The sequence below is a fragment of the Marmota flaviventris genome, chromosome 19, assembly GCF_047511675.1.
Source record: "Marmota flaviventris isolate mMarFla1 chromosome 19, mMarFla1.hap1, whole genome shotgun sequence".
In the NCBI taxonomy this organism is placed as follows: Eukaryota; Metazoa; Chordata; class Mammalia; order Rodentia; family Sciuridae; genus Marmota; species Marmota flaviventris.
Window position 1 is genome coordinate 12,333,911 of NC_092516.1, and position 27,028 is coordinate 12,360,938.

General features: G+C 55.9%; 1 protein-coding gene and 1 long non-coding RNA gene across 2 annotated transcripts in view; both read left to right on the forward strand.

Annotated features, from left to right (window-relative positions):
* Nucleotides 1-27,028, forward strand: part of Xylt1 (xylosyltransferase 1) — a 241,212-nt gene that overhangs the window by 11,961 nt on the left and 202,223 nt on the right. The gene's annotated exons all lie outside the window — the stretch shown is intronic.
* On the forward strand, nucleotides 10,436-15,299 carry LOC139702929 (uncharacterized). The gene is made up of 2 exons (XR_011705488.1): nucleotides 10,436-12,116; nucleotides 12,642-15,299. It is a non-coding gene; the product is annotated as an uncharacterized lncRNA (long non-coding RNA).

Genomic DNA, 27,028 nt, shown 5'->3' on the forward strand with positions numbered 1-27,028 from the left:
TTGACCCTGGTTTTCAGCCGTTGATGGGGCAGTTGCATTTGCAGTTGGGAGCCTCACCTTTCCTGCTAGGGCGGGGAGCTTGGGGACGCTGTCTTCTGTCTGGCAAATGGGAGAATCCCCGGACCCGGGACGCGTTCCCGGGTGGATGGCTGTTCCTCCATTTCGGTTTCTTGGAGGATGCCAGGAGCTGCCCGATGGTAACTGCTCTCGTTGCCTTTGGGAACCGTGCCGTCCTCTGATGTCTCATAACCAGAGCCATCTTGTCCAAAGGGCTCTTATCTTGATGCACAAAACAGGGCTGGCAGAATGAGGCTCCCCCCCAGTCCCTGTCACTTCCTGGTTTGATTGACGTCTGTTTATCTCCGGCTCCTCTGGTTTTCTTGCTGGGAAGCAGATGAACACAGCCTCCCAGCCCCGCTCGGCCCTCACGCCCTCGGTGCATGCGTCATTCTACATCCAGACGCTGGGCTGAGATGTCCCCTGGGGGACTGTGGACGTTGCGTGCAGGGCCACAGTGTGAGCGCAGGAGACCCCTGAGGAGCTGCCTTCCTGCACCTTGTCAGCACCGCTTAGCACACAGGGTCCTGCGTCTGGCTCTGACGTGGCCCTTCTCCACTTGCCGCCCCACCTCTGCGGGCCCAGCCACCAACAGCCCCAGGAGCAGGAGGTCAGGAGGCTCTAGGAGCCCCTTGGCTTCCAGGTTCTCTTGGCACTGGCTGGGAAAGGGACTTCACGGTCCTTCTGGAGCCTGTCACAGAGTCACATCAGCACGGCCCCCCGGCCACCCGCCTGGCCAGCACTGAAGTCTGGCCCTGTCGGGCGCCTGTCCTTGGGCTCTGCCCTGAGCAGTGAGCAGACTCCGGCTGTCACCGGAGAAGGCGGCTGGCGGCAGTCGCAGTATTTCTTTTGGATGAAGTTTGGATTATGTGCTGGAAGGGCTAGTGGCCTCGAGACCCAGTGGCAGCCAAAATCTGCTATATTTGACGCTGTCTCGGGACGCTTCGTTTTAGTTTTTAAAACAGGGCTGCTGAGCCGCAGTGCCACCCTGGGTTCTGAGCCCAGGGTCTGGGATTCCTAGACGTGAGGCGCTGGACCCTGGATTCTGGTTGTAAGGTCCCCCCTGCAGCTTGATTGTTTGTTTACTAAACATTATGATTGTAAGTATTCCTTGGGACTTTTTACCAAGGGGGTGTGTGTGTGTGCGTGCACGTGTGTGTACGCGTGTGCGCGTGTGCGCCTGTGCTCTAGGGGCGTCGTCCTTATAAAGACTGCTCTCTGGATGCTTTAAGATGGCCTCATTGAAATCCATGCTTAACTTGATCTCAGACAACAAATGAGCAAATGTGTAAACAAACAAACAAACAAACAAAAAGCTCCTAGATTTCCAACGTAGGGCTCTTCCAGGCCTCATTCAGAAAACAGGGAGACGGGTTAAAATTTAACCTCTACAAGCTCCTCACATAGAAAGCTAACCCGAGAGAACCCTTCTACATCACTCTTAGGTCAGAGAAGAAATCAGGTTGGACATTGCAGATTACTCAGTGTTTAATGGAAATGAGAATCCCCCGTAGGACCTGAGAGGTAAGGCCAATGCTGGGCCCGGAGGCCAATTGATAGCCTGTTTCGAAGGCACTTTAGCTTTGGGTATTCAACAGGGAAGACTGAAGGGATTGGCAGGCCCATTTTTATTTGTTAAAAAGATCATTGAGAATTTTAAAAAGGCAGGAATCTATGAAACAGGAAGCAAACACGGTCGTATTGACCCATGAAATTCTTCGTGAGCCAATAGTGCAGAGTATTGACTCAGCTCCTCTTAGGGTGAGAGTCTGGAATAGGCTGCGTGTCCCCTCCCTCCAGCCGTAGCCAGTGCTTCTGCTATGATGACTACAGTCCAGGGACCCGTGGGTAGCAGGAGAGGCCACTAGTTTCATGCTGTTGGGACAGGTAGGCTCCTGCCTAGCTGTCTTTAAAATGGCTGAGGGATTCTTGTCCCTGTGTGTGTGTGCACCTGGGGCCGCCTGAGCCCTGGTTGCACATCTATCTTCCTCCCAGCTAGGACCTGTGATCAGGATCATCTCCCAACTCCCCACTACAGGTGGTCCCTCGGGTGTGCCCCACCCTGCCCTCTGTCTGGGGGCTGATGCCGCTCTTTCTAGCCCTTAGCAGGACCCCCTTTCCCACCAGAGCCGGCCGTGGGTCCATTGATCTCCCTGGGGTCTTCCCTGTGCATGAGCAGCACTTAGTAGGTGCTCATTAAGTGGTGCTCAGATGAGGAAGGGCCCTAAAATCAGGAGCTATGGAGCCCACTTCAGGAATGACGTTTTAAGACCAGGGGCCAAAGATTTTTCTCGAGCCAGGCCTCGAGTCTCGGGATGCGCTTTCCCGTCAGCTGCTCAGCCTTACGGACGGTACCTTTTCAGTTTATTCTTTGTTCCTGTAGATGAGGGTACATAACAGCAATAGCAGCTGCCTTTATTAAGCCTTGACTGCATGCCAAGTGTTTTGTGTTTTATGCTACCAGCACCCTGTGTTGTGGGCATTGTCGAAATCGCTGTCTTGTGGGTAGAGGAAGTGAGGCACAGAGAGGGGAAGTTACTGCCCCAAGATTGCCCAGCTGGTGAGGGACAGATCTGCCGTCTCACCCGGCCTGGCACAGAACCCATGCTCTTCACCAGCACGTCACCCAATGCTGAGTCGTCTCTGTGGGATTCAGGATCAGCTGGATCTGGGTGAATCAGGGAGGGCCCCTCTCCCAGCTGCTGGCCCCGCCCCTTCCCTCTTGCCTAGTCTTTGGCTAAAGGTCTGACAGACTCACATCCCGCCTGAGGGATTCTTGTCCCCGTGCCTGAGCACCTGGGGCCGCCTGAGCCCTGGTTGCACGTCTGTCTTCCTCCCAGCTGGGACCTGTGCTCGGGATCATTTCAGGGCCTCCTGTTCTCCATGCCTAGGTGATCACCGTGGCTGGGCTCCTGCAGACAGGGTGATAGGGAGGTCCCCCGCTGCAGTAAGAGCCTTCTTCCCGTCTGGGGCCGCAAACTAGGGTGCACCTCCACAGGGCAGACTCAGGGGGCCTTTGTGGCAGGAGAGAGTGGCTGGTCCTGCCCCTTACCAGCTGTGTGACTTTAGGCTAGTTATGCAGTCTCTGTGCCTCAGCTTCTTCATCTGCAAAATGGGGAGGACAACTGTGCCTGAGTCAGAGAGAGGGTGGTGGGAGAAAGGAGCGGGTTGATGTATACAGACCACTTAGTGCAGGGCCCACCCCGCGCAAGTATTAATCACCATTAAGCGTGTACTATTATTATCAGCGCCGGTCCTGGCAGGAGGAGGAGGAAGAGGACTGGACAAGGGGAAGTTGGGGACTGACACCGCCGCTTGCTCCCCTTCCTCCCTCTGGAAAGAGTGGGTGGCCCTGGATTCTGTTCCCCGCTGAGCCCTGCATGGCTGTGCAACCTCCACTTGCTCACATGGCATCTCTGTACCCATTTTCTTCACCTAAAAATATCAGTCGTTGTAATAATGCTGATAGGGATAACTGACTTCACGGGAAGATGCACTTTTTTTTTTTTAACTTAGTAAATAATATTTCTCAAACCTGGGATGAATTTTGCAATTGAGGTGTGTTTGCCGAATCTCCCGGGGCATGCCCTTGGGCCTCAGAACTTACTGGACGGGTGATGCGTCCCCTACGGGACAGAACTTAGCGTTCAGGAGAGGCCACAGTGTCCGGGAGGAGCCTGGCAGGGTACGGAGGTACCGACCCACTCCTGCAGCCCGGGCTGGGGGGTTCCTGGGGTGCCCCCATTTCACAGATGTGGGCTCGCGGGGGGGTCTGCTGGTCTAAGCTGCAGAGCTGGTCCTCAGCCCCCCACAGGCCCCTCCCCGGGACGTGGGAACGTGTTCCTGGGGACAGCCTCAGTTTTTCCAGCTACTGGTGGTCTCAGAAACCCTGCCACGTTCCCAACGCCTCTGACCATGAACTTGGCTGAGCGACAGCATTCTGGGCCAACCCCCAGACCTGCGCCTTACAGCACCCCAGGTCCTAGAGCCTTTGATAAAACAGCGCGGACGCGTCCCCAGCCTGGCGGAGGGTCTGGGGGCTCAGCCGGGTTTCCCGGCTGGACTTTGCTGAGGCCAGACGCTCTGCCCCGGGACCCCGGGGAGTCACCCAGCGGGAGCTGGTCCAGGGCTGGGCTGGCGGGGCTGGGTGGGCTCTGGGAGTGCGGGAGGAGGGAGGAAACCAGCCGTGGCCCCTGGCAGCTCAGACCAGGGCTGCTGGGCAGGGTCCCGACGTCATCCTGCGGACGGCGACAGGCTGGGGGTCTGTGGGCAGCGGGGTCCTGAATAATTGATGGCCGCTGACTGACTTGTGAAAGCCATTTGCAGAGGTGGTCTGCAGCCTCCCCAGGGAGGGGGGGTGGCAGCCAGGGCCCAGGCTCCCTCTGCCCGGAGCCCTGGGGACACGTGGGGCTCCCTCTGCTCTGGCCGAGCGAGCTTGGCTGTGGCCGCTGACCGGGGGATGGCTCTGGCCGCCCCCTGCTCTGTGCAGGAGCTGGTGGCCTCTGCCGTGGTTGGGGTGGGCTGTTCCCCACGGAGGGCTGGTGACGCTCGGTGCTGAGCCGGGGTCCCCGAGTTGTCTGCAGTCCTGAGCGTCTCCCTGAGACTCTGGCCACGGCCCTCGGGACCGTTTGGCCCTCTTGGTTTCTGGAACCTTCGGCAGCTTGGCCTGGGGCCTGGGAACCCAGGGCCTGATTGGATCCCAGATCCACCCCTTGCTACTCACGCAAGATGGGACCAGCGACCCATCCCCCCTCTGGGCCTCAGCGTCCCACCTGTGAATGGGGTGGCAGTGTCCCTGATTTGAAAGGTTGTTGTGAAGATTAAGTTAATATTTAAACAGAGACACGGGCTGGGGCTGGGGCTGGGGTGGCCTGGCCCGTGGGAGGCCCCGGTAATGAACATAAGTGCGTCCAGACGGGACCAAGCCCACCTGGTGCCTCCGAGTCCTCTCAGCAGCCCGCGGGGGAGGCAGGCTGGACCCGTAGAGGCAGAGGAGGGACAGTGGCCCTCGTGAAGTCACACAGCTGGTTTAAGGAGGGGTGCACTCTCCTTAGTGGGAAGACCTGGGCTCGGGTCCTGGGGCCACTGGAGACAGTTGGGACCCTCTGCCCAGCCCCTGTGGGCTCTCTGGAGCCTCCTGGCCCCATGTGCAAAAGAGATGACCCTACCTGCCCCGCCGGGTGCCCGTCATTGACTCATCCGTTCGGTAGTGACCAGGCGTCGCCCTGGGAGTGTGAAATATGGGCAGAGGTCCCTGCTTTGCCAGGTGGACATTCCGGAGGAGGAGGACCCTCCGCAGTGACGGACGCTTCAGTAGATACGTGTGCGGATGCTCCCGAGCTGCGGTGACTGGCGTTTTCTACAGAGGGACAGAGAATCCATCTTTTAGATTTTGCAGTCCAGTCTCTGTTGGGCTGGGAGGTCTGCGTGTGCGTGTGGGGGGTGCTCCCAAGTACTTTTATATGAGTTAGAAAAAAGCGCCCACTCTAGCAGGAAGCACGGGTTGACCCACAAACGAAGTCTGTGCAGAGAAAAGTCAGCCCTCCCTCTGAACAGCTCAGTCCCGACTGGAGAACAGCTGGATGAGCGGGTCCCTTTGTACAAGAGGTCGAGGTCCTCGCCCAGGCTGAGCTGAGAGGCACACTCAGCCGTCGGCTTCCAGTGCTCCTGAATTCCACGGAAGGAATTCAGGATGGGTGAACACTTGTATCATCTTTGCTGAGGACGTCCAAATGCCCCATAAGGCTATTCTGATCTAGTTTGGGAAGAGGGCGGGGTCCTGGAGTCCCTCATTTTAGGGGGGGGGTGGTCTTGCTGAGACCAGGATGCAGAGAACTGGGCGGGAAGGGAGGAGCCGGCAGGCAGAAGCAGAGGGTCCTGGGGAGCTGTGCTCTCTGGTCAGTGGGGACCCTTCCCCGGGTTTTAGGGTAGGAGACCCCCCCCCCCCAGCCCAAGATCACTGAGGATCCACAGCGGGGAACTCAGGATGAGGACCAGACACTGTCGCAGCCCAGAGCGGCCGATGAGCCCACAGGGGCCTTCCCCGGTAAAAGTCGGTTTGTGGGAAGAAATGGGCAACTCGGGGTTCGTTGATTGTGATCCTCCATTGGTTCTGAGCACTGATAACATCAGTTTGATAACACATCTTTAGTCAGGGTTCTCCAGAGAGACAGGACCAGTGGGTCACGTGTGTGTCATGAGGAATTGGTTCATGGGGATCTAGAGGCTGAGAAGTCCCAAGGTGTGCATGCAGCCTGCAGGAGACCCAGTAGAGGGGGGTGAATAATTCCAGCCTCGAGCTCAGGGAAAAACTGAGTCCAAGGCAGGAAAAAGCTTGTGACCTAGCTCAAGCCTCAAGGGCAAGAGAAGCTGCCCTCACCTGAGGCTGGGCAGCCTTTTTGCTCCACTGAGACCTTCCACTGATTAGGAGGAGCCCACCACATTAGGAGGGGCCATTTATCTCAGTCAAAGGAGCATTCACTGACCTTTCCATGTTGATCTTTTCCAGAGACACCCTCACAGACACACCCAGAGTCCTGTTGGACCAAATATCTGAGCACCTTCTGGCTCAGTCAACAAGTAAAATTAACCACCGCAAATTGGGAGGGCCCAAAAAAAACTTTAGAACTTTTGATCCTTGGGTTCTGGCAGCCCTTTTTTTGGCTCACGTGGGGAGTCTGTCACAGACGGCTGTATGGCTGTCCTCTTTTCCGTATGATCCTATCTTTATCCTTGTCCATTATCTGGCACTTACTGTTGCTGAGGATTTCCTGAGGGGATACTTAATCTTGTTCATTATCTATTCTTCCGTTGCTACTTTGAGTACTTCATATTAAAAAAAACAGAAGTACAAGACCAAGAAAAAAGGTTCAGGGATTTTGAAGGAAGGTGGGACTTGAGGAATTGAGCAAGGGTCACAAACTCCAACGCCCTTGGGGCTGGGGCGGGTGGGAGCTGTGGAAGGAGCCCGGGTGGGGAATGCACAGAAGCTCCGCTGGGAGCCAGAGGTTCTTGGGCTTCACTGCATGTGGCTGGACGAGAACCAGGCCCAGGGTCATCTGCTCTTTATGTTTTAAAAGAAACCAGACATTTGCATTTTTAGCATAATCCCTGATGGATATTGGCAACGGATTCCATTTTTTTCCTTCTTGTTTAATGCCATGTCTGAACTAAACAAAACACTCCTCTGTGTGGATTTATCCTTTGAACCTTGCTGTCCCTGCTCATGAATGAAGTAATGAGAGTGATAATAACAAATCAATAATAATAATTTTACCAAAATGTGTAATATTTATTTGTTTTGCTGTGCGCCTGGCGTGATTCCCCGTCCCTAGCTGTGCCATCTCCTGCAGTCTTGAGAAGCCGGGAGGGCTCACAAAGGTTCACAAGGGAGGGCAAATGCCACGCCCACGGCCGATGCCACGCCCATGGTTGCCCCACCAACAGCCACAGCCACGCCCATACCTGTCCTCAGGCCCAAAGCTACGGCCACGCCCATACAGCAACTCCCTGCAACCCACAGCCACGCCCACGCATAGTGCCACGCCCATACCCACAAGTCCCGCCCATTACCACGCCCACACGGTCCCGCCCATCGCCACGCCCACAGCTGTACTGCCACGCCCACACTCACACAGCCTGCCCACTGCCACGCCCACAGCCCCTGTCACGCCCTTGCCCACACTGTCCTGGCCACCGGCCCGCCCATATCCGCGTGCTAGCACCTGTTGGGGCTCAGCCTTTTCTCCTTCCGCTGTCTGTACCATGCTGATTGCCCCGAAGCGGAAGGGTGGGCCAGGGTGGGACCTGGAACCCACCCACACTGAGTCCCGGAGTGTCCCCGCCTGGGTTGTTGCAGATCATAGCAGAGAGCAGCGAGACGAGAGGGTAACATGCAGGAAGCCGGGTTTTATGGGGCAGTCACAGACCATGCTAGCCCTAGCTGCTTAAATATAAGTGCAGCTGACCCTCCCGTGGACACCACCCGTGGACCTTAGCATCCTGGTTCGACTTCCAGACTGCACAGCTGGTGGGGACAGAGGCAGGATTCAAACTTGGGTCTGGGGGGGCTTAAGGCCTCCGAAAGCTCTTCTGGTCTCGCTGTTCACGCTGACCCTGTGAGTGACAGACAGGGCCTCGGGCTCAGCATCTCTCCTGAACTTTTGTTTTCTAAATTTTCCACAGTGAACATGTGTTTCTTTAATCAGAAAAGATAACAGAAGTCATGGGTTCATTCTGCATTCAAGCTGGTAGCTAGAGCTGCGGTTGCTCCTCCTCCTCCCTCCCTCCCTCCCTTCTTCCTCCCTCCCTCCCTTCTTCCTCCCTCCCTCCCTTCTTCCCCTCTCCCCCTTTTCCTTCCCTCCCCCCCCTTCCCTTTGCTCCCCACATTATTTTCTGGTTATGGCGTGTGCCAACGCGTTTTTCTCTAGGGTAGAGTTGTACATTTCTCTTTTAAATAATCTATTCAAGTAAACACAGCGTAACTAATAGCATGAGATATACACAGGTATGCCAAAAAAATATGAAGGGCTTTGGAGGGATGACTAATTTAGGATTTTCCCTTTCAGCCCTCAGACAAGAGGTGCCTATTTCCCTGGGAATGGCTGGTTTTTAAAAAATTTTTTTATTATTATTTTTTTCCTGGTTTCTGCTGAGGTTCTAGAGAGCAGGGAAACAGTTTCTCTGACCCATCAGTCAGCTCTGATTGATTGATGGGGACGACAGGAAGATGGTTGGAGATGCTGAGGCTGCGCCTGGGTCAGGAGGCAGGTTCTGTGGTCAGCTAGCCGTGCCTGGGGCAGATGCAGGAGGGAGAAGTGGCATCATGAGCCAGGTGTCTGCCATCGCTGACCTGGACTGGTGCTTCACCCACCTTCAGCCGCGGCGATGACCACCACGTGCGAGCAGTAGCACCCTGCGGGTATCGCGTGCTCCATTCATACCAGGCATCCCGCTAAAGAGACACATGTGCCATGTCTCATTTTGTCCCTATGACACCTCTTTGGGTTAGGGTCCACATAGTTTCTGTTTCATAGAGGAGAACACAGACACCTTGTGGGTGAGTGGCTAACACAAGACCACCCAACAGGTGAGCCATTGAGGTGGGATATGGACCCAGGGCATCTGACTCTCGAGCCCCCACCGCTGGCATCCACACTGCACGCCGGACACACAGCAGTCTCACAGGCCTGTTGAGCGTGTGTGAAGCCTGGTCTCCACTCCGCAGTCACCTTGGCCGTAGGCATTCTCAACAGTCTGTGTATCAGGGACATTGGTGTCCAGTGCACTGGAGTCTTAGTGAAGCAAAGGAGTCGTGGTCACTCTGTCTTATCACCCTGACCACTAGATTGGGCCAAGAGGGGGATATGCAGGTACTGGGACCTGTCACCTGCCAAGCCGAAGCCAGAGGACAGCACGGTCCTCATCGCTGTCTCTCCATCCCTACGGTTAGCTTCCCTCCCTGGCCCCCATCTGATTTCTGCTGAGATTCCAGAGTAGCCCACATCCTTAGCTACTTCACTTCTATGACCATGAAGGAGCCCCCAGTCGTTTTGGAAGCCTGCGCCCTTCCTCTTACACGGTGGACAGGTCTCCCCGGGTTCTGTTCATTCAGTCCTTTTCTCTGAGTGTTCTTTTGGCACCTGGTGAGTGAGGGTTTTTCCTCCTGATAGTTTGTAATTTTGGTTCCACTGCTGACCTCAAGAATTCGGTTGCAAGTGTGCGTGGGTCCATCGCGACAGCCGCTGCACCAGCCCGTGACCAGCCCTTAGCCCCTTAGCTGCGGACGTCCCGAAGCCCGATTAGGCCCTGGGGGAGATGATGGTAGAGTCCAGGAAAGTGAATTTCACTGCATTCTTTAAAAACTCACCAGATTTAAGTTTTGCACACTTTTGAAAGGTCCCCCCTGCCTCCAGGAACAATTCTTCTGTAACTGTCGCGTGGAGATGGTACTCGGAAGGGGCCCTCTGATGCCTCTTTCTCCCTCTTCTCCCATCGTACGTGACAGTTCCCTGGGAATCGGGCTGTTCCCCCCCACACACACCCCCGCCCGCGTTGGGCCAGGTGGCATTTGCCAGGCTGGTGCTCTAAGACAGTACCATTCCAAGTGTTGCACTAAGGATCAAAGCACATGCCAGGCAGATGTGGGTGACATCGTGCACATTGGCTTAACGTGGGACGGTTTCCTGGAGTGGCTCCAGGAAACATTTGGTACAGATCGAGATCGCCTGTCCCCAGATGCCTTCTTGGTTTCTGCGGAGCCAAATATGATTAGAGACAGAGGATGCTGGGTTTGGAGAGCGGGTTTCTGTGGCCACATGTGGGCATTCAGACCCGCGGAATGCCATTAAAGTGGCATCAGGCTGTCCCGTACCCCGCACGGGCCAGAGGGCTCCAGATCGCCAGCCCCCCGTTTCTAAGGTGTTGGGGTTTGGGCAAGCAGGCTTTTATTTTCATTATTATTTATCTTTTTTCTTGGCATCATCTTCCGTGTCCTCTGCACAGAATGTTTCAGGATGTCATCTGAGGACTGCGACCCCTCCCAGAGAAGGGCCACGTTCAGAGCTGGGCTCCGCTCAGCTTTCCGCTCTGTACAAGGCAACCCGTACTCTTTGCCTGCCACGAAGGGATCTGGTGAGGATTAAATGAGATAATGCAGGAGGATTATCTAGCCTGGGCCTGGCCCCCGCCCTGGAAGCACACAAGAAGGTCAGCTCGAACAGTTATCAGCAGCCATTCTGCACGCACGGCCTTCTCCATGTTCTCCCCGGGAGCGCACGTGTGACAGAGGGAGGGAGGTCATCTGGATCGCTCTCCTCCCTGTGTGACCAGGCAGTTGGATAGACCCTGCTCTTCTGTCTTGGGAGCTCAACGGGGATGTCAGCTCCTCAGAGGACAGCAAGGGAGACTCACATTGTATTTCTGAACTGTCACATAGTTCTGCAGTGTATCTCTCTCTCTCTTTCTCTTTTTTGGTAATGGGGACTGAACCCAGGGTTGCTTAACCCCTTAGTCACATTCCAAGCCCTTTTAATTTTTTATTTTGACACAGTTTCTTAGGTTTTCTCCAAGTTGCCAAGGCTGGCTTCAAACTTACAGTCCACCAGCCTGAGCCTCCCGAGTCCCTGGGATTAGAGGTGTGTGCCACCACCCTGGCCTCCGGCATATCTCATTTAATCATAATGTATTGAGGCCATGTCTCAGCCCTCCTGTCCACTGGAAGTAACGTCCTCTCTGCAGTCCTACCCCTACTCCAGGAAACTCCCCAGGGCCAATCTCTGCTTTCCATTTTTATAGAATGACCTTGTTCCTCGCCCACAGCTTAGAAGCTGAATGTGATTGCAGTAGCTTTAAGTAAAATCATCAACTTCCATTTGGCAAACCTGACGTGGTCCCTACTCTGCGCGGGCCACCAGGCCTGGAGACCGGGGCATTCTGAGCTCACAGCTGCAGAACACTTTGAAGGTCAAGGTGCTGCAGTGGTTTGGGACTCTGGGGCCACACAGCCTGGGTTTGCATCCCTCCACCTCTTCCTGTCTGTGTGAGCTCAGGCAAGTGGCTGTACCTCTCTGAGCCTCCGTGTCCTGATTTCTGAGATGGAAGGAAGTGAAGTTATGCGCGTCTCTTGCTTCCTGTGGAACATAGAAGTCATCCCAGAGGTGCACAGGGAGGGTCCAGCCGCTCAGAGGCGGGGAGGGAAACGGAGTTGGTGAGAGACGGTCAGGCCCTGGCCAGAGGGCACTGGGCTTTTAGCGCACTGGACGCCCTCCTGCCTAGGCTGGACACTGGCACATAGTAGGGCCTTTGTAAATGCTGGTGGAATGAATCGTGAAGACTCCTGAGGTCCTGTCCTGTAGGGTCGTTGACCTCCCCAGCTCTGAGGCTGGACTTGGGTGCACTGACCCACAGCCGCCTGCAGTCAGGGGCAGGGCCTGGCACAGCCCGGGCCCGCGTCCTGTGGCTGCTTCCTCTTTTAAAACTTTCTTTGTGGTAGAGAAGGCGTGGAGGTGCCGGGCTCTGCGGGGACTGTGCCTTGGAAGGAGAAGTTTCCGGAAGGTCAGGTATGGTTCCCTGAGCTTGGCCTGGGCTTCTGGGGGCGCCCCTCTGGCCCTGCCCTTCCTTCCACTCCAGGGTCCGTGTGGCAAGTTGGCGTTGGTGAGTCTGGTGCGTCACTCCAGGGCAGGTCCCAGGTGCTGCAGGTGTCCCCAGCCCTCGCGTTGGGCCCCTGCCTCGGGTCAGGTGGCGCCAGGCGGGACCCTGAGCGTCTTCCCCAGAGGAATCCCAGGGCATCGCCCGACTGCCTGAGTCAGGCGCCCGTCCAGCGCTGTGGGGAGAGCAGCTGGGACAGACCCAGGCCACGCAGCGCTGAGCACCTACTGTGTGCCGCCAGGGCTCGGGCAGCCCATTCATCTGCATAAATAGCCACATGGGCATCACCAGGTCACCAATTCCATTTTATAAGATGATTAACCCCAGGGCTCCAGAGAACCAGCTTCCGTAGGGTCCCTAACCCAGATCTTTTGTGTCACCCCCCCCACGTTTTTTTTCCTTCTGAATCTCCCTCTTTATGATGCCTTTGTTTTCAGAAATTGAAGAAATGCACTTACTGTTGGACACTTAATATTGCAAAGCACTGTGGATGGACCTCCATGGCCAGAAAGAAAGGGGGGGGTCTTGGAAGGGAATCCCTGGAGCCCCGGGAGTGTGATGACGTGCTGTTCCCTCTCCTTTGAGGCTGGGACATGCCTCGTTCCAGGATGTGCCCAGAATAACGTTCACCCGAACACCGCTTGACATTGACGGTGACGGAGACAGTCCAACAACCCCAGCTGGGGCCGGGAGGAGGAGGGCTGTGAGCCAGGGCAGGCCACCGCAGGACTGTCCACTTCGATAAAGCCCCGGCTTAGAAAACCCCAAACACGCTAAAGTGGATACTGTGTTGGGATTTACGCCATGCTCTGTGAGGGGCAGCCCCAGCCCCATAAATACATGTCGGAAATCCAAATGGAATGTTAAGGGCGCCAAATGGAGTTCTCAAAAGGACCGGAGCTAAGATGTAGTTTGCTGGCCCTTGATAAGCTCAGCCGCGCTTGCACTGGGGGAGACGGGGGGAAAGAGAGAGAGAGAGAGAGAAAAGAAATGGAGTTCAGATTTTACTGTATTCTCCAGTATCTTAAGATATTTTCTTTTTTCAATGAAAAGAGAGGAAGAGATTACCAGGCCTCTGGGTGTGAAGCTAGTTCTCATCTAGACACCTCTGCGGGGACAAAGGGATGCTGTCACCCACCAGCTAGAGCCCAGTCCAGGCTCCCGCTATAGCTGGTGGGCGTGGCCACCCGGCCAGCACCCCGAGAACCAGGGCTGCTGTCCTTCCCCGGGTCCCAACCCCCAGTTCTGCCCTGGACTTTGAGCTGGCTGCCGCCTGCGAGTGTGTTTGTAGGGGGGGGGGGCGGCTGAGGGCAGAAGGCCACGGGGTTGGGTCCCTCCCGACCCTGCCTGGGGCCTGGGGGCTCTGTGCTTTCCCAGCGTCTGGAAATACTGTTCTTCCGATGGAAGGGCTTTGTGACAGGTCCCAGTTCCTTCAGATTCTCTTGGCCCACTTCGAAGCAAGCTGAAGCTCAATCCTCAGGGTTTCCATTTACTTCCAGGCACCGGGAGGGACTTCTGGCTTCAGAGAGTCCCCGATCAGGGTGTCCACAGGCTTCCCAAAGCGTGCCACCCTGGAGAGCTTGGCTCTCAGCGAGGCAGGTTCCAGTGCCGCCAACGGTCAGGCCTCTGTCCCCTCCCTCCTGCTTCCCCTGGGGGTCAGGCCTTCGAAAGCTGGAGGCTGGGACTGGACTGGAGCTAATCATTGGGTCTCGAAGGCACCTTTGAGGGCAGAGTCCTCCGCCCTCCTGGTGCCCTGATGGAGCCAGCATCACTGTCAGAGTCACAGCTGGGCCCTGCGGCATCTTCTCGTCCCTGGACGAGACAGTTATCTCCAGAGGACTTGCTGCGGCCTCACCTGGACCGACCACCTGTCTTTGGGTGTGTTGCGCTCAGGCCTCCTGAGTTACCTAAGAGCTGGGGGAAGTGAAATGTGAAAAAGAAAAAGCAATGGAAACCTTTCATTTTTTTCCCCTGAAAAACTATAATAGCAAATTTATGGATTTGAACACGAAAAAAAATTATATATTTCAGTAACAAAAATTTATACCTTTTAAGGGTTCTATCCAGGGAAGGTTAGGGAATCGATTGAGCTGTGGAACCATCTCCGTAATCTAGTTTTAGATTCCCTGTGTGTGCTGGAGTCATTTCCCAGGCCCCCGGTCATCTGCTGTGGGTGAAGGTCCTGTTCTGGACTTTACATATAAATGGAAGCGTCTGGCTCCTCTCACTTAGCGTGATGTTTTGTAGGTCAGGGCACATCCCACTGTCAGGGTGCGCCATATTGGATCGATCCACTCACCATTTGATGGATGTTCGGGCTGTCCACTCTCTGGCTTCTGTGAGCCTACGCACAGGAGTTTATGCATGGACTAGTCTTCGTTTCTCTTGGGTGGGTTCCAGGGACAGGACTTATCGGGTCATATGGCAAATGTATATAGAACTTTTTTTAAAAAAAATCATCAAACTGTTTTCCAAAGTGGCGATATCATTCCACCAACAGTGTATAAAGTGGACCCTTCCATCATTTTTGATCCTTCCGTAAGCTGAATGGTGAAGAGATTTACTAGAGACTTCTGCATGTGAAATCCAAACATGGGACCCTGCCTGTGGGGAAACTGACACCCTGCAAGAGCGTCAACTTCGGTTCCAACGTGAGCTTCCCCAGCATGCTCCAGAGCTCTCAGACCCCACAGGGATCTGGACCAGGGCTCCTTCTCCACCCCCCCTGGCTGGTCTCGCCAGCCACACTCCCCTGCAGACTGTCACATTCCAAAGAGGATTCACTTTTACCACAAGTGCCCTGGGTCACACTGTTGCTAATTTAGCGACTGTTATTGGACAATGTGATTCACCCTCCACGGCCTGCCTTCAGATGGATTCATTACCTGCATTGATTGCTCTCTGTTGCTGTTCACCGCTTGCCAGCCAATGCACAGTCCTGCTTAAAAAACCGGGTAGCGTTTTGCCTTCTGATAATGATACTGAACTCCCTCCTCCATCGCCAATGACATGGTATTCCACTTTTTGAAGATGGACTTAAATTGCATAACTCCTTTTCCATGGTGATGAGAAAATAAATTACTTTTCTCTATTGCTATTCGGCTAAGTGCTTCTTAAATTGGGGTTTGGGTAGGTTTAGAAACTTTTTAGGTTTTTTTCCTGCTTCTTTTCTTTCTTCCGTGTTTTCTCTGGATACTCCAGGTGAGCTCCTTGGACCCGCGGCCTGGGCATCCTCCGAGAGCTCCTTAGCGATGCCCAAGCTCAGGCCCCGCCCCAGACCTGCCAACCAGCCTGCGCTTTAACAAGACCCCGGGGTGTCGTACCTACACGTGGAAGTCTGAGGCGCTCTGCCTGAACCAGGGGGCAGCAGAATGAGCTCCCCAGGGCTACCTCTAGCCAGCTGCCTGTCTTTACAAATAAAGTTTTATTGGAACCCAGCCACGCCCTTTAGTTTCTCTGTTTTCTGTGGCTACCCGGCCCTGCAGGTGGAGGAGGCAGCAGATGCCGCAGGGACCTCACAGCCTGCGGAGCCCAGAGTGACACTGGTGTACCTTCGTGGCAAACATCTGCCCGCCTCTGCTCTGGAGGTGCCTTTATTTCTGTTTACCTAGGTATTTTAGTGGGTTTAATTGGTTAGCTTTTTCTTCTTGAACTCTGCCCATTTATCACCCTAGACTTTTTTTTTTTTTATCCTGTCAATCAATAATCCTGGAGAGCGACGAGGTACACAGCATTAACGCCGTGGGCGGTATTAGGAGTAATCTGGGATATTCGGGGGTGCGGGAGGATGCTCTTCAGGTCATCTGCAGATACTGCAGCTATTTTTGGTAAGGGACCTGAGCCGCTGCGGATTTTGGTTTTCAAGGAAGGTCCGGGGACCAGGGCCCGCCAGGTACCGAGGGGTGACGGAGCCGGGCTGTGACTCTGTCTGCATCTCTCTAGCCAATCATGGGAACTGACCACGTGCCTGCGGAAGCCAGGAAGCCCCACTGTCTGCCACCTGCTAGCTGGAGACCCAGGGACGCTGGTCCCCGTCCCAAGGCCTGGGGACCAGGGGCGCCAATGCTGTCATTCCCAGTGCAGGGCTGGGGAAGGTGGCTGGGAAAGGCAGATTCCCGGTTCCTGCCCCGTCACACCGGGGAGGGCCACCCACATTACTGAGCCCCCCTCCCGTGCTCACCTCACAGACACACTCAGAGATGGGGTTTCATTGGGCCCCCGGCCCCCCAGCACCCAGTTGTATCTTGCACTGGGCCCCATGACGATGGGAACAGAAGCCAAGTTCTCGGGGCCTCCACTCAGCCTACGGTGATTGTCCCATGGATTGTCCCACGCGGTGACTTTGTGGCTTCTGTTCTTCTTGTCACCAGCCCAGCAGTGACTGTCTTCCTGTCCCCTTGCTTTGCTCGTGCCGAGGGGGGCAAGGCCACTCTGTAATGATTTCTTGAATGAAGCTCTCAGAGACGAGGGCGGAGGGGGTTTCAAAGTGAATTTGGGATCCGCGGCCCTTGGTGACGGTTTTGATCCTCACGATGACGTGCTGGTAATTGCTTTCAGGTGGCGGCACGTTGCCCTTTCCTCCTGCAGAGTCAAAGTGAGAGGTGGTGCTTTTCTAAGAGGGATGCTCCCTGAAAACACGGGGAGGTTGCAGGTCCCCAGGGGCTTTGGAGCCAGCTGGCGGGAGCCACAGGCCACTCTGGAAGCTTCTGATTGTCCGACTTCTCCCCTGGTCCCTGCAGGGAGGGACTGCAGCCAGTGACCCTGTAGGTAGCTGATTGAGTCTGAAATAGCTGCCTCCCCGCCCAGCAGGGACCGGAGTCAGGAACATTGGCTGCCATTTCTTTCCTCCTCCTCTTGGAGAGATTGTTAATCAGGAACCTTCTGGAAACAAAAAAATAGAAAGTCAAAAACGAGACCTGGTTTGCTGGACCCGATGGAAAATCACCACCCTGCCCAGCGGTGCCCAAAGGCCCCGGGTAGCAAGAGGACCTCGGGGTGACCGGTGGGGGGCTGCTCAGGTCTCAGATGCTCAGATGCATAACAGCAGGAGATACTTCCAGAACCTGGTGAGAGGTCAAAGGACACCTTCTGTACACACTGATGACTGTATTTAATTATGCCTCTGTCATCAGAGCCCAGGTTATTCACTGAGCATGTGCGTGTGTGTGTGTCGGGACTGGGGCCAAATCACATCCATCTCTTAACTCTTCCCTCAGCCCCGTGTGGTGTGACTGGCTTCTTTTCACAAAGGAGGAGTCCAAGGTTCTCAGGGTTCACTGGCAGGAGCACCAGCTGAGAAGTGGCAGGGCCAGGCTGCAATTCTGTCCGACCCCAGAGCAGATGCTGGGACCCGCCCCCCCCCCCCCCAGCTGCCCTGGCTGACCCCCTTGAAAATGACCATGGACCCACCCAGCACTAGGGCGTCAGGAGTTGACCTTGGGTTGGAATGAACAGGGTTCCAGTAGCTTTGAGATCTCACCATCATTTCCCGGAGCGTAGCTGTGACGATTTCAGGTGGTAGACAGGTGAACATTAAAAAAAAAAAAAATGTATTTATTGTGTTTAAAGGAAATATGCATTGCGTGTCTATTAAACCTGTGATTTCAAAGTGAACTCGCAGTTCTTTTCCAAGCACGAATGTAAGAAAAGAAACAGCGAGTCTTTTTAAATAAAAATAATGGTGTGGGTGAAGACGGGGTGGGGCTTGCCGTGCAGCGATTCTAGAAGAAACCTCTGGCCTGAGCATTGGACAGCCCGGCGCAGGGATGGGGTGGGCGGGAGACACGTGAGCAGCCAAGCTGGGGGTGCTGGCAAGGAGACTCGGTTCTGTCAGCCCCTCCTCCTCAGTGGAGGTGTGTCACCAGTTGAGAAAACCGGGAAACCTTCCCTGACTTTCATGCTCAACAAGCTCAGCACAGCTGGCGAGGCTCCACCTCCTGTGTCCATCATGGGGCCTAATCACACCCACACTGCACCGGCCTTCTCTTTGACCCTGAGTTCTCCAAGCCTGAACCTGCCCCAGGGCCTTTGCACCCACTCTTCTTTCTTTTTGGAACTCTTTACCCCAGATATTTGCATAACTGACACCTTCTTATTTCTCTGACCGCCTTCTGAAAGTGACCTTCTCTGTCTACCCTATTTAAAGTCCCACTCCCTGTGCCAGACGTCTGCAGATGCGCCCTATGAAGCGCCAGATAGTGATTATTTGAGGCACGCGGGCCGTAGGGTGTCTGTCGTAGCTACTCGGCTCTGCCATTGGTGCTCAAAAGTCTCCACAGACAATCTGAAGAGAGCGTCCCTGGCTGTGTTTCAATATAACTTTATTTACAAAACCACGTGGACCCGCTGGCCGTGTGGGCCACTCCCTGCTCTGGGCAAGGGCCTCCTTCCATCGCAGCCGCAGCCTTCAGCCCACCTAAGGAACCTGTGTGCCCGACTCCGCCTCCTTGCAGTTAGGGGGACCCTCCAGGAGGCAGGGATGTCCACTTCTCGTTTAGGGGCACCGGAGGCCTGGGCTGCAGGTCCACTCCGTGGACATCCATGAGCCAAGGGCCCCAGGCCCTGGTGCTGCACTGCGCATGCGCTCCTTCCTCACCTGGGCGGGGCCGGAGGGGCGGAGCTCGGGGTGACCCACCTGGAGGCCAGGAGCAGGTGCCCGGCCGCAGGGTCCGCAGGAGGCCGGAGAGCAGGCCTCGCAGGGCTGTCGCAGGGCTGTCGCAGGGCTGTCTCAGGGGCAGCACAGCCTGGGCCTCGCCGTGTCGGGAGGACCTGCTGCAACTCTGGGTGGAGAAGAAGGCGCCCTGGACCCGGGGAGCAGCCCCGACGGGCTGTGGGGAGACCAGGGCTGCGGCCACCGGCCACGGCAGCAGGTCGCTGGGAGAGCCCGGGCTGGGAGCTGGGGACCCGCTGGGTTGGCCTCCTGAGACCCGTGAGCAGAGGGTCTTCCCTGGGGTCTGGCCGGGGGTCCCTTCTCTGGGACTGAACGGTCGTGTCGCTGCCGGTCATCGGAGGGGAGCTGCCTGGTGACCCTGCAGCCGTGATCCCGGAGGAACGGCCTCTTGGGTCCTCAGCTGTGGAGATGCTGGGGGTGAGCATGGCGCTGCCTCCGCCCGCTCCACGTCCCATCAGGCCGCCGTGGGGGGCTGAGCAGGTTGGGGAGCCCTGGGGGGAGTTGGGGGGAGGGGTCCAGCCCTGTGTCCAGGAGGCGCTTAAATAAGGGAAACCACCACCTGCACAGCTGGGGACGGTTCCTCTTGTCACCCAGGCCAGGAGGAAACGTCCCCAGGTCTGCAGGGATTTCCCTCCAACTGCAGGGCCTTGGTCCAGCCCCAAAGCCGAGGCCCAGTTAAGGGTGGAGGCCATGGGAGGGGGAAACAGACCCTTATTTAGCACCTACTGTAGGCATTGATGCTGTCAGCACTCACTCTGCCCTGCAGCAGCAGGGGTATCCAGGTGTCTTGGTTCCTTGGTATTTCCAGTGTCTGCCTACCTCTTCCCCTGCAGTGGCTACTTAATAGTGTTCTTTAAATCTGTTCAGTTTTTACTCAGCCTGAACGTAAGCTATAGCATCCAGAAAACCATGCTGTTAATAAAGTCTGTTCTCTTCTAATATATGTCGGTATAAATACAGAATTATTGAGTATAAATGCACAAGGAGGGGAGGAAACAGAGGCCCAGAGAAGGCTAGCCCCTTGCCCAAGGTCACAGAGGAAACTGCAGAGTCTGGATTTGAGCACAGCTCCTTTCTGGACCAAGTTGTATATGGCAGCTTCTCAGAGGAAGGACAGGAGGAAGGATGTCCAGGCGTCCCACAGGCTGGGTGGACAGATTGAAAGCTTACTAAGATACAGTGCTGAGGCCAGACTGGCCCTTTCTTGGAAGGAAGAGGCAGCTTTGGCCCATGTCGTCCGGGTCCCCTTGTGTTGTGCTGAAGGACTTGCCTCGACTGTGGGGATGGCTCCCGGGGGGTGCTGGCTTGGCACCGTGGCCTCTAGGCATCCCCCAAGCAGCGGGTCATAGTGACTCAGCCATCGTGATGGACCCCCTAGCCGACCCCGGGGCGTGGCAGTGGTGGCCCAGCGCGGGGCAGGACTCCGGCCGGGGCTGGTGCGAGGCCTGCCGAGAGGAGCAGACCCACAGGTCGGGTGACACCAAGCCCGGGTTAGGGGTTGCAGCTTGAGGACGGAGGAGAGGGCGGAGGGGCCCAGCGCGGTCACCAGGGCCGCCCCGGCCAGGGGCCCTGTCTCCATTTGGCTCTGTGGCTGCCAGGCTCTCAGCTCCCGATGTCCCGCTCCGTGTCACTGCTGGTCTGTGTGGCCCTGCGGGGCTGGAGAGGGGCACCCCCTGGGCACGGGACCCCGAGGAGTCGCCGGGGTCAGTGCAGCCTGGCCAGGCAGGGGCGGGCGGGGAGAGCCCTGGCCGGCGTGCGCCCCCCCGGCCACCTGGCCTGCATAGGCCCTGAAGGAGGTCAGCCTTGTGTTTTTGTGTTCCCCACGACTGTGCAGGAAGCCACCTGGAAACCTGGCGGCTTAGGGCCCTCGGGTCGAGGATCCCTCATCCGCAGAGCTCCGGACCAGAAACGTTTGGAATTTTGGGTGTTTTTTAGACATTTTGGACCATTTGCCTATCTATAGTGAGGTATCACGGGGAGGAGACCCGAGTCTAAAGAAGAAGTTCATTTGGGGTCCTGTACACGGGACGTGTGGCCTGAAGGTGACTTTATAACTGTTTGTGCGACCTGTCGTGTGAGATAGGGTGAGACTTTCCTCTGTGGCCTCACGGAGGCCCTCAAAACAGTTCGGGAGTTTGGAGCCTGCGGGATTATGAATTTTCAGATGAGGAAGGCTCCACCCAGTTTTGTTTTGTTCATGGTTTTGTGGAACAGGAGGCTGGGGGGCCCTGCTGGGAGGGGAGCTGGGTCCTGCAGGGGGTTGAGCTGGGTCCTGCTGGGGGTCCAGCTGGGGGTCCTGCTGAGAGTCTTGCCAGGGCTCTGCATGCTGTCAGCAAGGACTGGCAGAGCCACTTCTAAAACAGCGTCCATCCCTGCCTGGCTCTTCTCTCCTCCTGAGCCCTCTGCCCTCAAGGGGCGTCTTGTCTTCCAGAGCCTCTTCCTCCTGCTTTGATGTCCCCACAGCTTGGAGACCTGGGGTAGTGACACCTTTTTGGTGGCTGGTCTCTAACAGGCTGGAAGGTGCAAGCTTCCGGAAACGTAAGGGTCACACTCAGAACTGGGACAGCTTCCCTCTGGCCCTATGCTACTGCTCACGGCAGGGCAAGGCCACACTGACTCTAGGGACTGGAGAACTGGCCCTGTGTGTCCTCAGGAGGAGCTGGCGAGGTCTTGCAGTAAAGCGGGTGGGATGGGAGATGCAGCCCAGCCATCTTGGCAGAACCCAGTCTGCCGCTCGGTATGGTCGGGGGCTTCTGGAGCCTCCCAGTGATTCCTCCATCTTGGACTTCTGTCTCCCTGTAATGGTTTGGCTCTGGTTTGGGAATGTCCCTGAGGGTTCTTCTGTTGGAGGTTGGTCCCTGGTGTGGCAGTATTGGAAGGCGGGGCCTAGTGGGAGGTCACTGGAGTTGATGACATTGGAAAGGAGTAAGGTAGTTCTCGTGGGACCCCTGAGTAGCTCTTGGGAGAAGGTTGTTATAAAAGAACAGTCAGTGTTGGCAATGTTGAACGTTCAGAACTGCAAGCTAAATAAACCTTTTCCCTTTGTACAGTCACCCAGCCTCCAGTATTTCATGATAGTAACAGAAAACAGACTAATACACTCCCTTAAAAAGAATAACAAGAGGCCAAGCACAATGTAGTCTCTTAAAACCAAAATATACGCCTGAATCTTAATTTTCCAGGGCTTCTTCATGGAGTCGTAATGTTTGATCTGAAAAGTTGCTCTAGGAAGGGAAACCAGCTTGTGAAGTGAAAATAATCCAGCGGGAGTCAGAGCTGTGAGGGGCAAGATGTGCCCCTATGAGAGGGTCAAGATCAACTGCCTCGGTTTAGTGTGGGCCCAGAGACAAGGGGATCTGGCTCGACCAACTCCCCTTCCACCCTTGCATTTCAACCTGAAGAGTGTTTTATTGAGTCCACGAAGAAAAATCCCGTTGTTGAAACAGAGGCCGATTCAGACAGCAAATTGATGTTTTCGGTTGACATTTGCTTGGTAAGCCAAGCCCTGGGGTTATTATTGGACATCAGCCTCCTTTTAAACGTAGGATGCAACAAATAACAAGCACACACACACACGCACAGTGGAATATTTGGTGCTCTCTTGGCTAAAAAAGTCTGAATAATCAATCTAAATAATCACATTTAGGGTTTTGGATGGTGCAAAACTTTGCAAAGAACAACAGAAAGAGATGTGGCATATTAACTATAACTGGAAAGGGGTTGCCTTGAGATGTTCCCGATGTGAGCAGCCCTGGTTTGCCGCCTCCTCTCTGCCACTTCTTAACTGTCACCAGGCAGGTCATGGATACCTGAGCCTCAGTTTTTTCACCTATAAAATGAAAGCAGGTCTCCTTATTCTACCCAATCCTGGGATTGTTCTGAGAATAAAATGATGCAACCGTTTGTGTTTTTAAGTTGAAGACTTCTTTGTGTCCTGAGCCAGTATGGCCGATCATAATCAACACAACAAATTCCTGTTGCCAGAGACTTAACGTGAGAGGGCCGGGGTGCAGGTCCGCGGTGGAGCACTTGCCTAGCGTGAAGGAGGCCCTGGGTTCCATCCCCGGCACTTCCAGAAGAAATAAATAAATACATAAATAAAATCAGCCTTAGCCATACCTTGCTGGCTCATTTAAAAATTAAGTGCCTAGAGTCTATAATTATCTGAAAATGCAAAGTTTAAAAAATTAACTGTGTAATTCTGGCATGAACTAAAGTTTGGGTAATAAGCCATCATTTAAGCACTTGAGCATTCCACATACCTAAACCCAATGATATTGCCTGTTTGGGCCAACCTGGGTGGCACGTTCCAAGATTAAAGGTTCGATAGCACAAAGTCAAAGCGTGAGCCGTTCGGCAGCGTTGCCCTGTTCTGAATTAACTTCACCCACCAGTTGAGCCCTGACGTGGAAAGGGCTCTTTAATAGTCATGGCGGGTTCTTCTCGTTCTAGTCCCCGTTAACTGATCAGTAGGGCTCCCTGGGGGGCTGTGAGGGGACCCCTGGCCTGGAGCATGCTCAAGTTCAAGTTCCAGGGGGACAGGTCTCACCCTCCTTCATCTGCTAAAAATCCATGTCCCAAGGGACTAATTGTTTCCCGTATGAAGTCTCTTTCTCCCTGACCTTTTTCTTGGGTCCTGATCCATTCTGAGCTCTCAAAACACAGCCCAAGAAGTGGTGGGAGAGGTCAAGGAAGCCCCCGCCCGTCCACCCCAGGGCCCAGTGCTGCCTCGTCCACCAGGTTTCTAGACGGTGTGGTCGCTCCTAAGTTTAAAGGACTGCTACAGTGTGCTCTCCACCTGGTGGACAACCCGGCCCCCAGGCTGACTTTGAAAATAAAGTTTTATTGGAACGTAGCCACGCCCACTTATTTACATATGGCCCCTTGCCACTTTCACCCTGCTAGGGCACGGTTACAACCTAGGCCCTGCCCTGTGCCCTGCTGAACCCTACGAGGGCGCAAGGACAGGGGAGCAAGCGGTCGTTTTCACCCTGAACCTTCCCCTGCAGGGAGGAGGACCCAGGCTCAACTGTTTTGTGGAGACGGGGCTCCGGACCAGGGTTCCACTTTTTCTTCCAAATCTAGGGCAAATACGACTCACTGGAAATAAAATGGTATTTTCAGTTTAAAGGGAGCATTAGGATGATGGTTAAGAAGAAAAAAGGGTTGGGGGGAATTTGAAGTTCTGGACCCTGATTCAAATCCAGCCTCCACCGCGATGAGCTCATGCATTGGACTCTTCATGGGACCTGCAATAAGTGTGTTCAGGAAGCTCCTAGTCACCGCGGCTGCCCTGGGTGTGCACTGGTCCATTCCCCTGGACCCCTGCTGTGTAAGAAGTCCCTGTCCACATCCGTGGCTCATCCTCATGGATCCCTATTCCTAGCGCAGCCCCAGCCCTCCTGTCATGGTTCTCTCTCCCCTCTGGGGCCTCCACTTTGAACTCATGCTCTTTTTCTTTTTTGCAGTACTGGGGACCAAAGGATCGCGGGCCTCGTCTGCATGCTCGGCGAGTGCTTCACCACTGAGCTAGGTCCCTGTGCCCCACACTTTCTAATTTATTTAGAAACAAGGTCTCCCTAAGATGCTGAGGCTGGCCTTGAACATAGGATCCTCCTGCCTCAGCCTTCCTGGTCACTCACTGTAGTGCACCTGGCTCCTTCCTAGTTCTGATCTGCAGCTCTCCACTGAACCCTGACGGACCCCCTTTGTGACGGTCTCTCCCTCTGGCCTGTGAAGACTTGGCTGTGGCTGTGTTGCCAGGGCATAGTTGTCCATCCTAAGCTGGCGTCCACCCGGGCAGGCGCTCCCTGTGTTAAACTGAGAGGATAAGAAATGGGGAGGGGGGTCGAAGGAGAAGCCGAGGAGAGTTTGGGGGATCAAATCCTGGCTGCTTGCACCAACTCCTAGCTTGGCAGTTCGGGAAACCTGCTCGACCTCTCAGAGCCTCAGTTTTCTTGTCTGTAAAGTGGGGTGGTGAGGTTTGACCCTGTGTGCCTGGCCCTGTGTGTGCCCCAGCTGGGGGCTGCTGAGTGCTGGGTACCGGGTAACGCTGGGTGGGAGGTGTCCCCCTCTGGACGCTCCCCCACGGGGCTATGCGGTTCCGATTCCTCTGTGCGTCTGACCTGTGCCGGGTCAGGGGCAGCAGCGACGGGCCCCCAGCCTTCCGCCAGGCTCAGCAAGGCCCTGAAGGTGCTACAGCCGTCACGGGCTCCTGCCCCCACGATTCCCCATCTGGAGGTGGGCAACTGGCGGTGGAGGTGGCTGGCCAGGGTGAGCAGGTGACACCAGAGGGGCCTTCAGACGAACGTGGGCCATATGGCCCCGGAGCCTTAGCCACGGCCCACGCTCCGCTCTGAGATTTGCTTTTCATGTCACCTGTAGCACTGTGGCCTTTCTCCCTTGTCACTCGTGTGTGGGGGCTTCCTGTGGGTGCCCAAGGACAGTGCCCGTGGGCGGGCAGAGAAGGCCGGCGCATATGGGCACAGCCATTGGGTGTCTGCCCTGGTTCCGCGGGGCCTTCAATTACCGAGGTGTTGAGGGACAGCACAGGGAGGTCAGCGCGGAAGGAGGAGCCGACCGTGGCTCTCGGTCCCCCGAGGTGAGAGGTCCGACTGTGAACGTCCACGTCCCCGTGGCTGCAGGCACTGCCCTGCCAAGGCCACGTGGTCCCAGAAAGCAGAGCTCCCTGAGGTCCCCTGGGGTCGCCCTCCAGTTGGATCACCTTCCAGCATGGCAGCCGGTGACCGAGCAGGAAAACCAGGGTAGGGGACAGGACCCTTCTGCTTCCATCAAGGGAGCGGGAAAGAACCGCAGGGTCTCAAGCTCCCAAGAAGCTCCCGGTCCCTCCCCCGGACCCTCCCCCGGACCCCAGCAGCAGACCTCACAGTGAGGCTCCCGGGTCTGCGGCTGGCCCTGGTTGCCATGGTGCCTAATCTGTTTACAGGGACTGGATTGCGGCTTGGGCTGTAGAGGGGGGAGTGCGTGGGGTCCAGGGGGGTTCAACCTGGGCCTCTGGAATCCCTGGTATGTGGCATGCGCGCGCATGTGTGTGTGCACGTGGGCGAATACGTGCGCGTGCACACCGAGTCTGCTCACAGCAACCGGAGGAGTGTGCCCCTCCACCTCCCAGGGCATTTGCTCATCCTCGTGGGGTGAAACAGAGGCAGGGCTCCCCCTGGCTCCCTCGGACCCCGGGCTGTTGGAGACCAGGTGCCCCAGGACCCTCACCTCGGGGAGCCCCCAAGCCGGAGTCCACTCTGCAGCGTTTCCATCTGCTGCTCAGAGTTTTCTCCTTTTAATGTCCAGAGGTCTCCTTGTCACAGTCAAAATCATCGGGTGAAAGGACAGGGGTGCCTTGTGAGCAGTGTTTTGGTGACCGGGCGTTCTGAGCACCCGGGGTGATGGAGCAGCGTCCCTGGGCAAGAAGGACCCCTCGTTCACTTTGGACGTCAGGTCATTAGTGGACGAGGAGCCGACTGCATGGAGTAGGGAGCACTTTGTTCCGAGGACACTCACACTGGCTCTGCCAAGGGGCTGTGATGTGATTATTTTAAATTTTTACCATCGACCTCAATCACAGCAGCTGAGTTTTTGTGCAAGTTGGTGGCACAGGTGCTGCGTCCGGGGCTTGGATCTTGTGTGAGCCTCATGACTTGCCGTGGCCCAGCGCTGACCACCTACCCTCTGCCCGCCGGACTGGGTACAGAGCTGAGGTCGCACAGCTCCCGGGGGCTGGAACCCTGCACTAACAACAGTGTGACCCGTGACCGGGACGGAGCCAAAGCCTTGCAAACCTGGTTTGGTGTTTCTTTCTTCTTCTGCTGGCTTTGGGGCAGGCAGTTCATGGAGGCCCAGGTGCTGGCCGCGTGACCTGGGGAGCCGCGGTGGCAGCCGAGATGGTCCTGGTGTGGCTGCTCGTCCTCCCTGTAATCGATCCTGGGTGCTTGGCTGTGGTCCCACCCAGGACCCTGCAGGTGGCCAGGCGTCCTGAAGGGCCTTCTTTTTGTGCCTCAGCCAGGTCAGCGGTTGGCAGTTGAAAGCCGCAGCCCCAGCTGCGTGACCGTGGTGGCCCCCTCTCTAACCCTGCCTGCTCTTGTCACCTAGCGGAGGTGCCGAGGAGGTAACTGTGGTTCCAGGTCAATGTCCCTCACG